Raw genomic sequence first — 13485 nt, 5'->3', positions numbered from 1 at the left:
CAGAACTCCCGCAGACTGAAGCCAGTCAGCCATAAGCCAGTTGACATAACAACCCCCACGGTTACTCATGCCTGCGCTCTGCTTTGCCTTCGTAAGTGACACTGTAAAAACACTGCTGACCTGCTTTTTGTGTGGAGCTGTCATTGTCACCAGTGCAAAAGACAGTGTGCTGAATACTCTACTTCATGTACATTTCATGGGGCACAGCCCTTAATGTACTGTATATGCTTATACGGGGGTTAACTGCAGAGTGCCTGTTGTAGGAGTCTGTTAGAGTCAGGCATTTATTAGGGAGAAGGCCTTTATTTGTTCAAATGCACTTTTATACGATGGAACGTCCAAGGTTGAACGCTCACGGGTTGACTTCAAAGTTAACCTAAGGAAAAAATGTAAAAGTGACATCACAGGTATCTCTCCAAAAATAATATAAAACAAAACCAAAGAAGAAGCAAATCACACAGATTAGAGAGCTTCGGCAATGAGGACCGCATACAGAAAAATTAACAGATCTAAATTAACATGCAAAAAATGATCCAATCTAGGTCAAGATAGGACTAGGACTAGGACTGCATCTTGCTGTCCTCTTTATCCAGTTTCTATCACTGTTTCTACCTCCTCGCCTGTATGTCTTACTTGTTCTTCTGTGTCGCTCGATTCGCTTCTCTGATGTACTTTGAGTCACAATGTTTAGCGCCGATGTACAGATTTGATTGGCTGAGTAGCATCATGTTGGATGGTTTAACCCGCATGCAATCGGTCAATAGATTTCCTGAGCTAACCAGTAACGTAGTCTAAAAAAAGATGCGCCGGTCAAAATAGCAGCGCCTCTACACGCTCACGTATACAATGTACTATACGTAAACCACAAAAAACTTTCTTCAATGGGTTTTGAAAGGCTGGACTACTGTCAGATGAGGAGGACACTGAGAGCACACTGAAAGAGAACGAGAACGACGACATGTGTGACGAAGGAATTATGACGCTGTTCAATTCTGACACAAAAGAGGAAGACTTTCGTGGTTTATGTTCCCAAGACGATGACGATGAATGGCCGTCTGGTAGGCTATTGTTATCTACGTTACATGCACTATCCGGCACTGTTTAAATAGCCGTGTACTGTTCTGCACGGTTTAAATAGCCGTATTGCACCACTGTTTGGAAAAAAACATTTATTTTATTAGTTTTTTTTAAGTTTAAAAAATCTTTCTGTATAAAGTATTTCTGTGCACTAAATATTCCATTTTATGACGTGGACACCCTCGACTTATAGTCCAGTGCGGCTTACATATGTAAAAAAATTAATTGTCCAAATTTAGTGGGTGTGGCTTATACTGTACATCGGAAATTATGGTACTCACCGTAAATTCCGGTGTAAATTCCTTCCGTCTATGATGTTATCAGCAGTTGACGCTCAAAAATGTTAACACAAAACATGTTTTTATAGTTTTACATGCATAAAACAATTCTAAACGTTTATAAATGACGAATAAAAAGGCTAAAGGAACATTTAAGGTTACTTTTACCTTCATTGAAGACGTGACTGTTCCCAAAGACATGATATGGCAGCGAGCTTAATCACCACCACCTTCCAGTCGTCAATGAAGGTAAAAGTAACCTTAAATGTTAATTTATGCTTTTTATTCATAATTCATCATCATCAAGTATTTACAGTATATGCATTTGGAATTGTTTTGTGCATGTCAAACTATAATTGCAAAACTATAAAAATGTATTTTGTGTAAACATTTTTGGCTTTCTGGAATGGGTTAATTAGATTTGCATAATTTTTTTATGGTCCATGGGTATTAGGAGGTAGTCCTTTTTGGTGAGACTCGGACCTTCTGGAAGGAATAAATAATGCTAACCAAGGTTCCACTGTATATAGTTGGAGTGTGGTGTTTATTTATCTTAGTAGACAAGGCACCTAGCAATTATTGAGGTAAGGCGCCTGTCTATTTGTGAATATACAGTGATTCAACCCCAACAGAGCTGCAAGTTGTATTTGCACAGAGGAGCAAGTGTGTTTTTTCCTCTATTTTTACACAGACTAGCTCTTTGTCCTCAGCTTCCGGCCTACTGTTTGCTGCATTCAAAGAAGCCATTAAATGTGTCGTATGGGAAAAGCATGCGCGCACACACACACAAATGAAGAGTCACGACAAAACCACAGAAATACACACTGGGGCTTTTAAAACAAGGCAGAAAGCATGGAGAATGGAGTGGTTGAGTGGAAAGGGTGGGGTTTATCTCACTGGGGGATCATACTGTACGTGCACACACACACAAACACGCACATGCACACACTCACGCAATATGCTTCAGTGGCCTTTTCAAACACACATGCTTCTACTGGACAGATGTAGCGGCCACAGTGAAACCATCACCCTCCCACTGGCTGCTACCAATGGGCAGAAACACTGCTTTGCTCTAGTAACCCTTTAAATAAATTAAACTGTCCAATGACTTATTGCTGCTGTCATCCTTATGCTATTTTCCTCCTTCTTTATGCAACGAACCAAAGATTAATTTATTCCGTAACGTATTCTGTTCTACCTTCCTCCAGCATGTTCAAAGGTCCAACTTTTGGTGCGATGGTTAGCATCTTCCTCTGCCTTTTGTGTGCAACCACAGGTGCCTTTGTTAGTGCAGAATGTTTCGTCGACATTGTGGGTTTTGTCAGGGAGAAAACTTGCAAACTTACAGCACTTCAGTGTCGCACTGCTAGTGATCGAACACAACAGGAGACAAGGCACGGAGGAGTTTGATTGACAATGGTCTACGGTCCCTGAGCCAGTCAGAATGCAGAACACAATTCGTGTGTTTGCCCTTTGCCAATCAGGGCGCAGAACACAATGCACGTTCATACACTGAAAAAAAAGCATGCAAAGTTGCACAAAACAACACGAAACAGTGAGGCTGCAAAAGGTGAACCGCGACGTAGCAAGGGACGACTGTACCAATGAAATGAAATTAGGCGGTATAATATGTATAACATTACAAGCTAAGCATTGAAACAAGTGATTTGCACTGTACTGTAGTGCTTCCACACTACAAAAGCAACCTCTTCCACTGCACTTTTCTTATTTAATCAGGGATCATCATCATCTGTCATCATAAAAATATTTTTTATTTTTTTGTAATTCCCACAGACTTCCCGCAATGATACTAAGTGGCATGTCATTGAACACAGTGTTGCTCACCTTCTTCACTGGGCCAGGGAGGGGTAAAGTTATGGGGAGACAGGGCTGCTGACTGACTCATTTGGTGTCAAATCTGGTAAATGGGAGAAGGGCAACTGATTTAATAATACAGTCAAACTTGTCTATAGCGGCCACTAGAGGGAGTCTGCAAAAGTGGCCGCTATAGACAGGTGGCCTCTATAGACAGGTTGGCGTCCAGTTTGAATGTTGACCAGTAGAGGAAAAAAAAGAAAAGAAAGGGGAAAAAATAATAATAATAATAATGTTGACCAGTAGAGGGCACTGCGGACTGCGGATAAAAGTTGTACAGCACTACTAGGCTTGTTATTATCATGGTTCATGGTTTTAATCCTGAACATGCATGAGTCAAACAGTAGCAAATCACAAAGTACAATTCACAATTTTGCATGTCCAAAAAGGAGTAGGAAGAAGCAAAGCTTATTTAATCCTACCCCTCATCAGTTTCACATCAGTTGCAATACATTTATTCACCTCTTGTTCTTCCAAGTGTACTTTGTAGGTCTACATGACAATGTAGTGCAATCATAGCCAAGGTTTTTACTTACTAAAAGGAAGCTAGAGGCTTAATAATAACTGATAGAATATATCCACGACCCACAGAACAAAGCTGTGCTAGTAATGTCTTACGCTTGTTTTTTATATTTTACTTTTTATACGGCAGAGTGTCATTACAGCTTTAGTTCATCAGGAAGTGACGGGAAGTGACGGTGGGCGTCCCGAGCAGGAGAGCTAGGCTCAGTGCTAGCTGTGAGTTTCAAGAGAGTTGGGAAGTGTGTTTATGTTGGCGTGGATGTAAAGTCCTGCAGTGTTCTCCGCTGTTAATAAAGCCATTAAAGTGCATCGGCGACGTGAGTCTCTCCTTCCCCACAACAAGCGGCATTACAGTATTGACCAGTGCACACCAGGAAATAAACAATGTCATTTCTTACAGGCATTGGCTGGACAGCTATGTAGTGGGGCTTGTTTAATCTTTGCCTTGTGGGCAAGCAGGAAGGAGAGACGATGCTGAGAGATGTGTGTGTGTTCTGAGCTGCTGTCTGGTGGCCGCGTTCAATAAATAAAGTTGGCAGAAGCAACAGGAGAAGTTTCCTTCTTTGCTTCGGAGCTGAATAACACTGACAAGTTAACAGACTGGTAGCGAACGGAAAATAAGACGGCTTTTTTTGTGTCGAATACAGAAGATGAGGACTTTGATGGATTTGTGGATGAGTATTGATGAAAAATAACGTGAGTACATTCTAAAATACTTCAATTAAGTACAACCGAACTCAGTTTTGCTCCCGCTGCCGCATGCATGCTAGTGTTTTTTTTTTGTTTTTTTTTATTGTAGCGTCGCTGGGAGCACGTCCTGTTCCCAGCCTACTTTGCGGTAATGTTTTGGTGCAAATGCTCTTAAAGTTACATGTTTGACCAGGAAATAGCAAGCTCAAAAGAAGACGGCTTTTTTATGTGGAACAACTGACAGTTTGTGTGGATCTTGTGAATGATTGTGACTGAGCTAGGACTCAGTAATTAAAGTCTACACACGACGGCTTCATTGATTGAAAAACAAAACTTTTTTGTGCATGAAGCTTCTACTTGAGTCGGTAATTTGGCCGCTACAGTATATGCGGTCAGATATTGACCAAGGGAGACAAAATGGGTGGCCGCTGGCCGCGTTGGACAGGTGACTGCTGTACACAGGGTCTATAACATGTAAATTTGCTGCGGGGGATTTTTCAGTGGCTGCTATAGGCAGGTGGCCGTTCTATAAAGGTGGCTGCTAAGACAGGTTTGACTGTATATGCGCAACATTTACCTGTACTGATTAAATGCTGATTAAAAAGGAGTGAGGCGGAGGCTAACATAACATGCTAACACTCTGCTAGCTTATTTCATTGAGGACATTAAGCTAAAAGGTTCATTTCCACGACACACAGACTGGCTAGGTGACAAAAAAAAACAGGTCACATACTGACACCCTTTTCGTTTGCCTTTTTTCTCTCACCTTTCTCTCTTTACTTTTTTCACTCCAACATTTTTTTACTAGGCACCGGCAGCATAGTTTCACTCTTCTCTGCCACGACTGCCGACTGACAGGCAACACCCTGCCGCTACGAAGCACGGTGAAGGCAGTAGTGGACCAAACCATTTCATGTAGCTATGGGCAGGTGGTCAGTCAATATAGAATTTAACTTTTTGGTCAATGTGGATATTTAACTGTTACTACCAAATATGAGATTGTTTTACTCATGTACGGACAATATTAAAAAATAAATCACAACCAGATAGCAAAATTATTTACCTGTTTACTGGGGCCCCTGTCAGTCATGGGCCCTTGGAATTGTTTTCCCCCCTTTACGGCACCTCTGACTGTAGACTTAGCAAAAATGTATTTTTCCCCAACTGAGTCTGTCAAACAGTCGACAAGCCAAAGGCCACACTCTGAAATAAATAGGTGAAAAGTTAAAGAAACTTAAAATTATAAGAAACTGTCGCAGAGGGTCCGACCGCTGTACCAACACAGTGTTCTTCAGCAATAAAGGAGTCTGCAACATCTAATATGTTTGTTTATTTACATGGTATCAGTGTAAAAATATACCACTCCTCCGTATGTCATCGGCCCAATTTCAATAAATTACCCTGAACTGTGAGGCGCACAAACCACACAGGTTACCAATAATTATTTATTTATACCTGGGTAATAAAGGTTCCTAGAAATGCTGGTGGAATGTCAATTTGTGGGCTTTCTCTCAGATGTCTGGTGTCCACCGTGCAGAGCAAGATACCATCTGGCTGGAAGGAATGCTACAGAGTAGGGGATGGAGACGTGAAGGGGGCAGGGATGGGTTCAGTCTTACAGATGGGAGCTTTAACAATCGTGGTGGTATTAACCACTTAATGGTCAACCGTGCAGGCTACACATTTTACAAGCCCTCATCAAGCATAAATCTTTATGCATAACTACTCGTGCATGTTTTATGGCAATGCACGTGAAAGCAGTAAAATTATGATGGACATGCGTGGACGACTTCGCCTATAAAAACAGCTTGCTTTGAAGTTAAGATTGAAAACATTCAGGTTTTAAAAAGCTAAGGCTCGAATGTGAAAATGATGACTGGAAATGATTATGTGCACTAATGATGTGAGGTGAGCAGGGCCTCTATTAATGGTTAAAACCGTCCAATTTACTTTTGCTGTGATGACCAAATAAAGATTGAGGGCGTCCACACTCGGTCATTCATAGGCCATGTGCCGTCAATTCTACACTTTTGCATTACTGCAATTTCCCTGACTTTGTGGATTATTTTGAGTGGTGAAGTCAATGGCAGAATTTTACGACAGACATAAAAATACTCTTCTGTTCTGAGTGTGGTCTGTGTCTACTTTTGGACACTAAAAGTAGAGTGTCTACTTTTGTGACAGTAAAAAGAATGTCCATTAGTTAATGCAACAATTGTTACATACATCATTGGCCAATTTTGCCCAGTATTTCAGAAACGAATGCGGCTTGGCTAACTTTTCTAATGGGATGCCAGCCTGTGCACACATAGCTACAAAATCCTCAACAAACTGTAACGACCGTGCTTGTGATTAAAGAACACATAGTCACCGATGCAATTCCAATTGCGTTATAAATGTAAGATCTTGTTTATGACACTCTTATTTTGTTTACACAATTACACAGAATGTGACATACTGTGCTCTTATTTTGAAGTCCGAAAATGTGTTGTGTGTGTAGAGAATGTCTGTTGACATTAACAAGCGGCAAAACACAACACGGTGAAAACACACTCATACAGCCTGGGTCACACACCCACAGCCGCACTAGCATGCTCTGCTAAACCAAGCCCCACCCTGCTAGCTTTCATTCATGCTCCGTAAGAGAGGAGTTTTGAAGTTTTTTTGCCAACTTTTGCAGGTGTTTCAGGTAGCCGTTTCAACATGTTTAGTTCGGTAGGGGGCAGGCTAGTGTTTGTGATGAGATTCCACCACGGTTGAGAGGTCCACCAGGGAAATACTTCCCCACACAAATGTTGCTTCTCCTCGAGATGACAGCATTTAATTGACATTATGTTAATTTCCGCGTTTTTATTGGCCAAAATCGCAATTCCTTCTGTGATTCTGGTAACGCGGAAATCATAGTACGGCCCTATGAAATCTGTTTTATTTTTTCCCAAATTCCGTTTTATTTTTTCCTAAATTCAGTTTTTTCCTTTTGAATTTTTATAAAATTCATTTTTCTACATTTTACACTCATTTTATTGCCATAGGTTGTGTGTTTTTTTGTGTAATTGAATAAAATGACGCCCTGCGATTGGCTGGAGACCAGTCCAGGGTGTACCCCGCCTGTCGCCCAAAGTCTGCTGGGATAGGCTCCAGCATGCCCCCGCGACCCTAATGAGGAAGAAGCGGTATAGAAAATGGATGTATGGATGGATGGAATAAAATGACTGTGAAATAAATGTAAAAATCATTACATTTATTGAGGCAATACATGACTGGACAATTTTGCTCAATACTTTTCAAACTTTTCATTGCTACAAAATCCACAACAAACAAGAATATCCGTGATTGTGGTTAAAGAAGATGTAGTGAAGATGCAATAGACGGGATGTACGCTGCTCTCATTTTGAAGGGCAGAAGCGTGGTGTGTGTTGCAAATGTACACTGACAGTTGCTAATTGAGACAGCTAGCCGGGTGCCTCTTGCAGCCGTGGCTGTCGTCCTTATTTCACGCACAAAGTTAGCGCACATCCTAAAACACTGGGTTACATTAGCTAAAACACAACTTATACACCCTGAGTGTCACACACACAGCCTTGACATGTTTAGTTCAGGAGGGGGCTGGTTAGTGTTTGTGAGGACATGCCGCTACAGTATAAATGAGCGGTCCTGCCTGGGAAATATTTCTCCACACAAACGTTCCTTCTCCTCACGATTACAGCAATTCATTCACAATATTTCAATTTCTGTCAGATTCTGCATTTAACAGTAGATTCTGTTTTTATTGGACAATTGTGCGATTCCTTCCACGATTCTGTTAACGCGCAAATAATAGGCTAGGACTGGTGAGGACTGACTGAATTACAGGCATTCTTGCCCACGTTCACGTGCATATGCAATCGTGCCCTGGCGTGCCTCTTGGAACTTGAGCGCGGATCAGAGCGCTCCAGCCAAAACTAACGAAACGTGCCAGATTTTAAGTGCAAAATGGGCCCAAGCAAGGTAGGATTGGCCTAGTGGCTTGTCTGTATTGCAAATGGAAGCGGTCCACTCTTAACAGCCAGCTGAAGTTTATAAATATGCCTTAGTGGAGGTCACTGCCTGGGAGACTCCGCATTGCTGACATTGTCACATCCACTCTTTACTGCCTAAATATTTAGATTTCTGTGTCACGCAGTCAACATTTCAGTTGTGCTGATATGTTACATAACGGTCAGGTTAAGGTGCAGGATTAAGAGGTCAACGGTAGAATTTCTCCCTTGACACTTTAGCACAAATTTCACTTCATATGAAAAGACGAACAAACAACCAACAGTAACCCATAGTCCTTCATGGGTCTTTTTAGCGCAAGTTAGACTCCCCCGACGGCAGTGTGTCAAAGAAAAGGAAAGCCACCACCATGGAAGTGAAACCGCACAAATGTTCAGAAAGCGGCCAAACACCAGTCAACACTGGTTGCATGCCCGGTCTAAGGGCGACCTTCAGGGATAAAGAACCTATCCTTGAACTGTTCCTATGAAATCCACAGGGATCATTTTCATTTCATTTTGTATTTTATCTTATTATTGCTGTGTTTTATATGTCCTTCATGTATTCTGTGTACAGTGCGAGTGACTTAGACGTTCATTTGACTTAAACTAAAAATCAGCGTTGTAGGAACAGGATCAGGACTAAACGAAAGGTGAGGCTGCGTTTCAGTTTTATGCTGCCAAAACCTGGAACAGTTTTCCAGAAGATGTGCAACAATCCTCAACTTTGGCAATGTTCAAATCCAGTCTGAAAACACTTATATTGAACTGTGCATATGACAACAGAAAGTATTTTATCTGCACTCTTCATTTTTTTTTTATTTTTTGTTTGTTTTATGGAATCATTTATGGCATTTTATGGAATGATTTTAGGTTTTATGGAATTATTTTATGAAGTGAAGGTAAATGCAATCATAATCGAATCGAACCCCTACCCTACAGTTTAAAAAAATTGTCCTTGACAGTTGCATTAGTTCGCCAAACAGCCTTGTCAAACCACTCTGGGGAAGATGTAGCTGGCAAATTGGACACAAAGTCACCTGAAAAGCAAAACAAAGACCTTACAGAAGAAGCCCTCATCCAAAACATGTTCCTACAGTGTTGATCCCTGCAGGGCCGATGCAATGCTAGCCCCAGCCTGACACAAGAGATCCAGGTGAATGATAACACTTATGCAACGACAACTCACTAATGCTCACCAGCAATGTTTCTTTGTTTACCAAAGAAAAGGTAGCGTGTAAGGGACAGAGCCACTCCCAGTTTGCATTCTTCCCATGCATGGTGCTCTGCACCCTACTTAAGTGGGTTTATCAACTATCTGCTAACAATTACACAAACGCAACATGACCAACAGGACCAACATGTACTGCCCTGAATGTTTCTTATCCAGACATAAAACTCGTGGTAGGCCAATTTGTTGCCTTCTAATGTCAAACTTCCACTAAAATCTTGCTGAAAGTACCATATTTCTTCACATTGTGGCATGTGTTCGAATAAATGCCATGCCCCAATAAGCTGTAGGGTGTGACATCCACTTACATTTTATAACTGTAATTACCTTTACTATGTGGATATCACCATGTGTTGCGGCACGATAGATGTCAAGACCACAACACACAACACACACCACCCATACATTTGACATGGCATCTGTAAAGCTGAATTTCAAATTCTAATTTATAGCAAAACTGCAAAATATTTCAATAGTGGCTGCATAACAATCAGGAACTTAGAACAACAAAAAAAAAGTAAAGAAAAACACACACAAACAAAAATTTTGCGAGACTTTCAACAAACAACACAGATTAGTGTTCAGAAAAGTGAAAAAAGCAACATGGATCAAAGTGGAATACATATTTTCTTTATTCTAAAGCATAATATTCTGTAAATTGCATTACTCCAATTCACATTCTTATTTATTTATGGGAAAAAGATTTAAAAAATACATCATATTATTTCATAGTTGTATAAAAATTTAATTTTAAGCAGTGTAAAGGCCTCCCTTCTAATGTGCACCTTACCCCTCATAGACAACTTGCACTCTTTGCAGTACTAGGGATACACTGTATGAGAAAAAATAATATTAGTATTGCTAAAATGTTATATTTTAAGAACTCTGGGGTGGGGTGTCATCACTTTTCAGACATACTCATATACTGACAGTAGAAATCATACCAGGGCAACTAATCCCATAACTATGCAACTAACCAACAGGTTACATGACTACATATGCACAAGACACCACAAGCCCCCCTAAAAACATCCAAATGGAATCATTCTTGGCTTCAGTTTTGCTGTCTAATTATGCAGAAACCAAACAAGGGTCATCCCTGTCAACAAGCTACAAGTATGCAGAATCCAGGATTAGATAAACATGGTTTTGGTTGCAGCTTTGAAACTATCGTGTTGCCACATTACTTCTGCAATTGCTAAGAGATTAAACACAAAGGGAGGACACAGTGTGGTGTCCAGTCCTGAGCAACAGCTCCCTCACACTTCTTTGTTTTTGCAAGGTTTTCTTTTTGTTCTCATGGATTTGTCTTGCTTGAGGATGCACTTGGCATCTAGTTTCCAATGGGTTGCTCTTGCAAAGATCCAGTAAAGATGTGCAAAAGGACATAAAGGACAAGTGAAGAAACCGTCAGTGATTGCAGTGATTGAATAAGATATGCTTCTTCCTACTCCTTTTACCACAAGTTGAATTGTGAATGTGTATGATTATAATCACGTGTTGTTCCTTAATTTAACTTAAGCATGTCCGAAACAAATAAAACCATGACCAATGTACAGAAATACATGTGTAGTGAACCTCTTTACACAAGGCATTACGGTATTATGGTGCTATCTACCGTAAAAGACAGAGAATGCTGATTAAGGAAGGAAACTATTGCAATGACAACTGGCTGAGGGAGTGTATAACAGCGTTTCGACACAAATGTATCACCACATCCTTATTAAAGTATAAAACCATACTGTGCGATATCGTAAACAACAAAATGTAACAACGTGCTCATTACGGTATCAGTACGATCTCATAGATTAGGAGAAAGTAACGTACCTGTAATGAAGGAGTACTTGTGTGTCAAACACAACACAGCTGCAAAAAAATCATTTAGGAGGTGGAGAATAGCAAAACAAAGTAACTATTAACAGCAAAACAATTAGCCAAAAATGCTAACCTGTTGTGGAGGTTTTGTTTAGTTGTAGCTGTTGTTGATAAAAACAAAGTTTAAAACAAATTAACTGCCCTTCCCTCTTTGTTGATCCTCCAAAGATGTGTCAACCACCGAGGGGAGGTGCGACCTATGACGTACAAGACAAGATAGAGAGACGGTGGACTGTAACTGTCGGCACTTCGGCAGTAATCTGTAACTTAAATCTTCTTCTCGCTTCGGATTGGCTCAAATTGACTGTTGGGGCCGTGTTGCGTTTAGGTACGTCTAGGAAATTTTTTTTACCAACGCTGTAATCCCATGTCTGCAAGTGTAACGTTCAATTGTTCTTTTAGGAGTTTATTATAATTGCCGAAATTATATACAACTATATGATAGTGACAATATATACATTTTGACTGTTTCAACTAACAACGACAACCTTTTTAGGGAAAAAAGTATTAAGTATAAAGTATCATCTGTGTTTGCAAGAATAAACATGCAAAATGCATACCTGACACGTGTCTATGTATGGTCTAAACAAACAATAACATGCAAAACAGGTATAGTGGGTTGTATACTGTGCTGTCAGGCTGCCGATGTAGAAAAGGACTAGTTAAATTTAATCCCACAGCGCCCACTGCTGTTTATTCGGTGGCGTTACAGTGTCTACACGATGCACTATAGAGTGGTACTCGAACGAGGGTACTTGAAGGCAATCCAGAGTCCAGTATTTACACAGTGAGGAATCTGATCCCCTGCTGATCACTCTTACAAAGATATGAACAGTACATAACTTTTATGGTATCTTTATTGTGATTGTATAAAACAATAGAAATAAACTATTAAATACATTACATTTTATTAGCATTTAAAAATACATCTCTATTATAATTCAAATTTAAATTGAGAATAATTTTATCTGCACACAGATTTATTCCATCCTTCCATCCATCTTCCATGCCGCTAATCATCACTTTGGGTGAGAGGCGGGGTACACCCTGGACTGGTCGCCAGCCAATCACAGGGCACATATAGACAAACAACCATTCACACTCACATTCATACCTATTGACAATTTAGAGTCGCCATTTAACCTAACATGCATGTTTTTGGACATGTCAACAGATTCGAACCCACATCTTTCAGCTCTCCTGAGTGCGGCCAACATGCTAATCATGAAGCCACCGTGCAGCCCATATTTATTCTGAATTAAGGTCATTATTTATTTTGTTAGAATTGAAGTAATTTTATATGTATTTTTATTGCCAAAGTTTTACACAAGACCAATACAGATAAGCATTGTTTTGGACAGAACACCAAAAAACATCCAGCATTATTCTGTCTGAAAAGGAGAGGAAAGAAGCAGATCTTCCAAATGAATTGAGGAGGTTAGACACTATATTCGACACTGTGGTTCCCAGCATTCTTGTGCATACCTTGTAAACATCATATGTTTAAACTGACTGATATTGGTGCATTGCTTCAGTTGCTTTCTCAAGCCCTTCCATAGTTTGACCCCGCATTCTGAGATGCCGAAATAACTTCATATCATTTGACCTTTTGAGATTAGATTTATTTTGCATTACATCCCATAAAAGCACAGTGTATGTGTGCATGAAATGTGAGAATGATTAATGTCCTCCTTATCAAATGGTCTGCACTGTTTGCTGTAACATTAAGTGTCTTCAGAGATTATAAACATAGAACACACACACAAGTACAGAATTAGCCTGCATTATCTGAACTGCTGGTGTAGTTACTCAATTTTCTGCCCTGCCACTCGTAATCTCTTTCAGTCATACAAACGCTGAAGCCAACAAATATCGACTATTACATGACAAATGTCTTCACTTATCTTTATTTGTTTTATTGATT

The 13485-nt window shown here is 40.2% G+C and overlaps 1 protein-coding gene across 5 annotated transcripts in view; it reads right to left on the bottom strand.

Annotated features, from left to right (window-relative positions):
* svild (supervillin d) overlaps positions 1 to 12435 on the bottom strand; it is a 64528-nt gene extending 52093 nt beyond the window's left edge. Inside the window, exons 1-2 of one of the 5 annotated variants that reach the window (XM_054762799.1) lie at positions 11514 to 12424; positions 3201 to 3273 (exon numbers count right to left, since the gene is read on the bottom strand). The gene's annotated coding sequence lies outside the window, so the exon portion shown is untranslated. Of the gene's footprint in view, positions 1 to 3200; positions 3274 to 11513 lie in introns of all 5 variants that reach the window. The other 4 variants (XM_054762815.1, XM_054762807.1, XM_054762798.1 and 1 more) reach the window with 4 other exon arrangements.
* Between the last annotated feature and the right edge of the window lie 1050 nt (positions 12436 to 13485).

This window comes from Dunckerocampus dactyliophorus, chromosome 2, assembly GCF_027744805.1.
Source record: "Dunckerocampus dactyliophorus isolate RoL2022-P2 chromosome 2, RoL_Ddac_1.1, whole genome shotgun sequence".
Lineage (NCBI taxonomy): Eukaryota > Metazoa > Chordata > Actinopteri > Syngnathiformes > Syngnathidae > Dunckerocampus > Dunckerocampus dactyliophorus.
The sequence above is the reverse complement of the archived record's forward strand: the minus strand, read 5'-3'. Positions and strand labels throughout refer to the sequence as shown.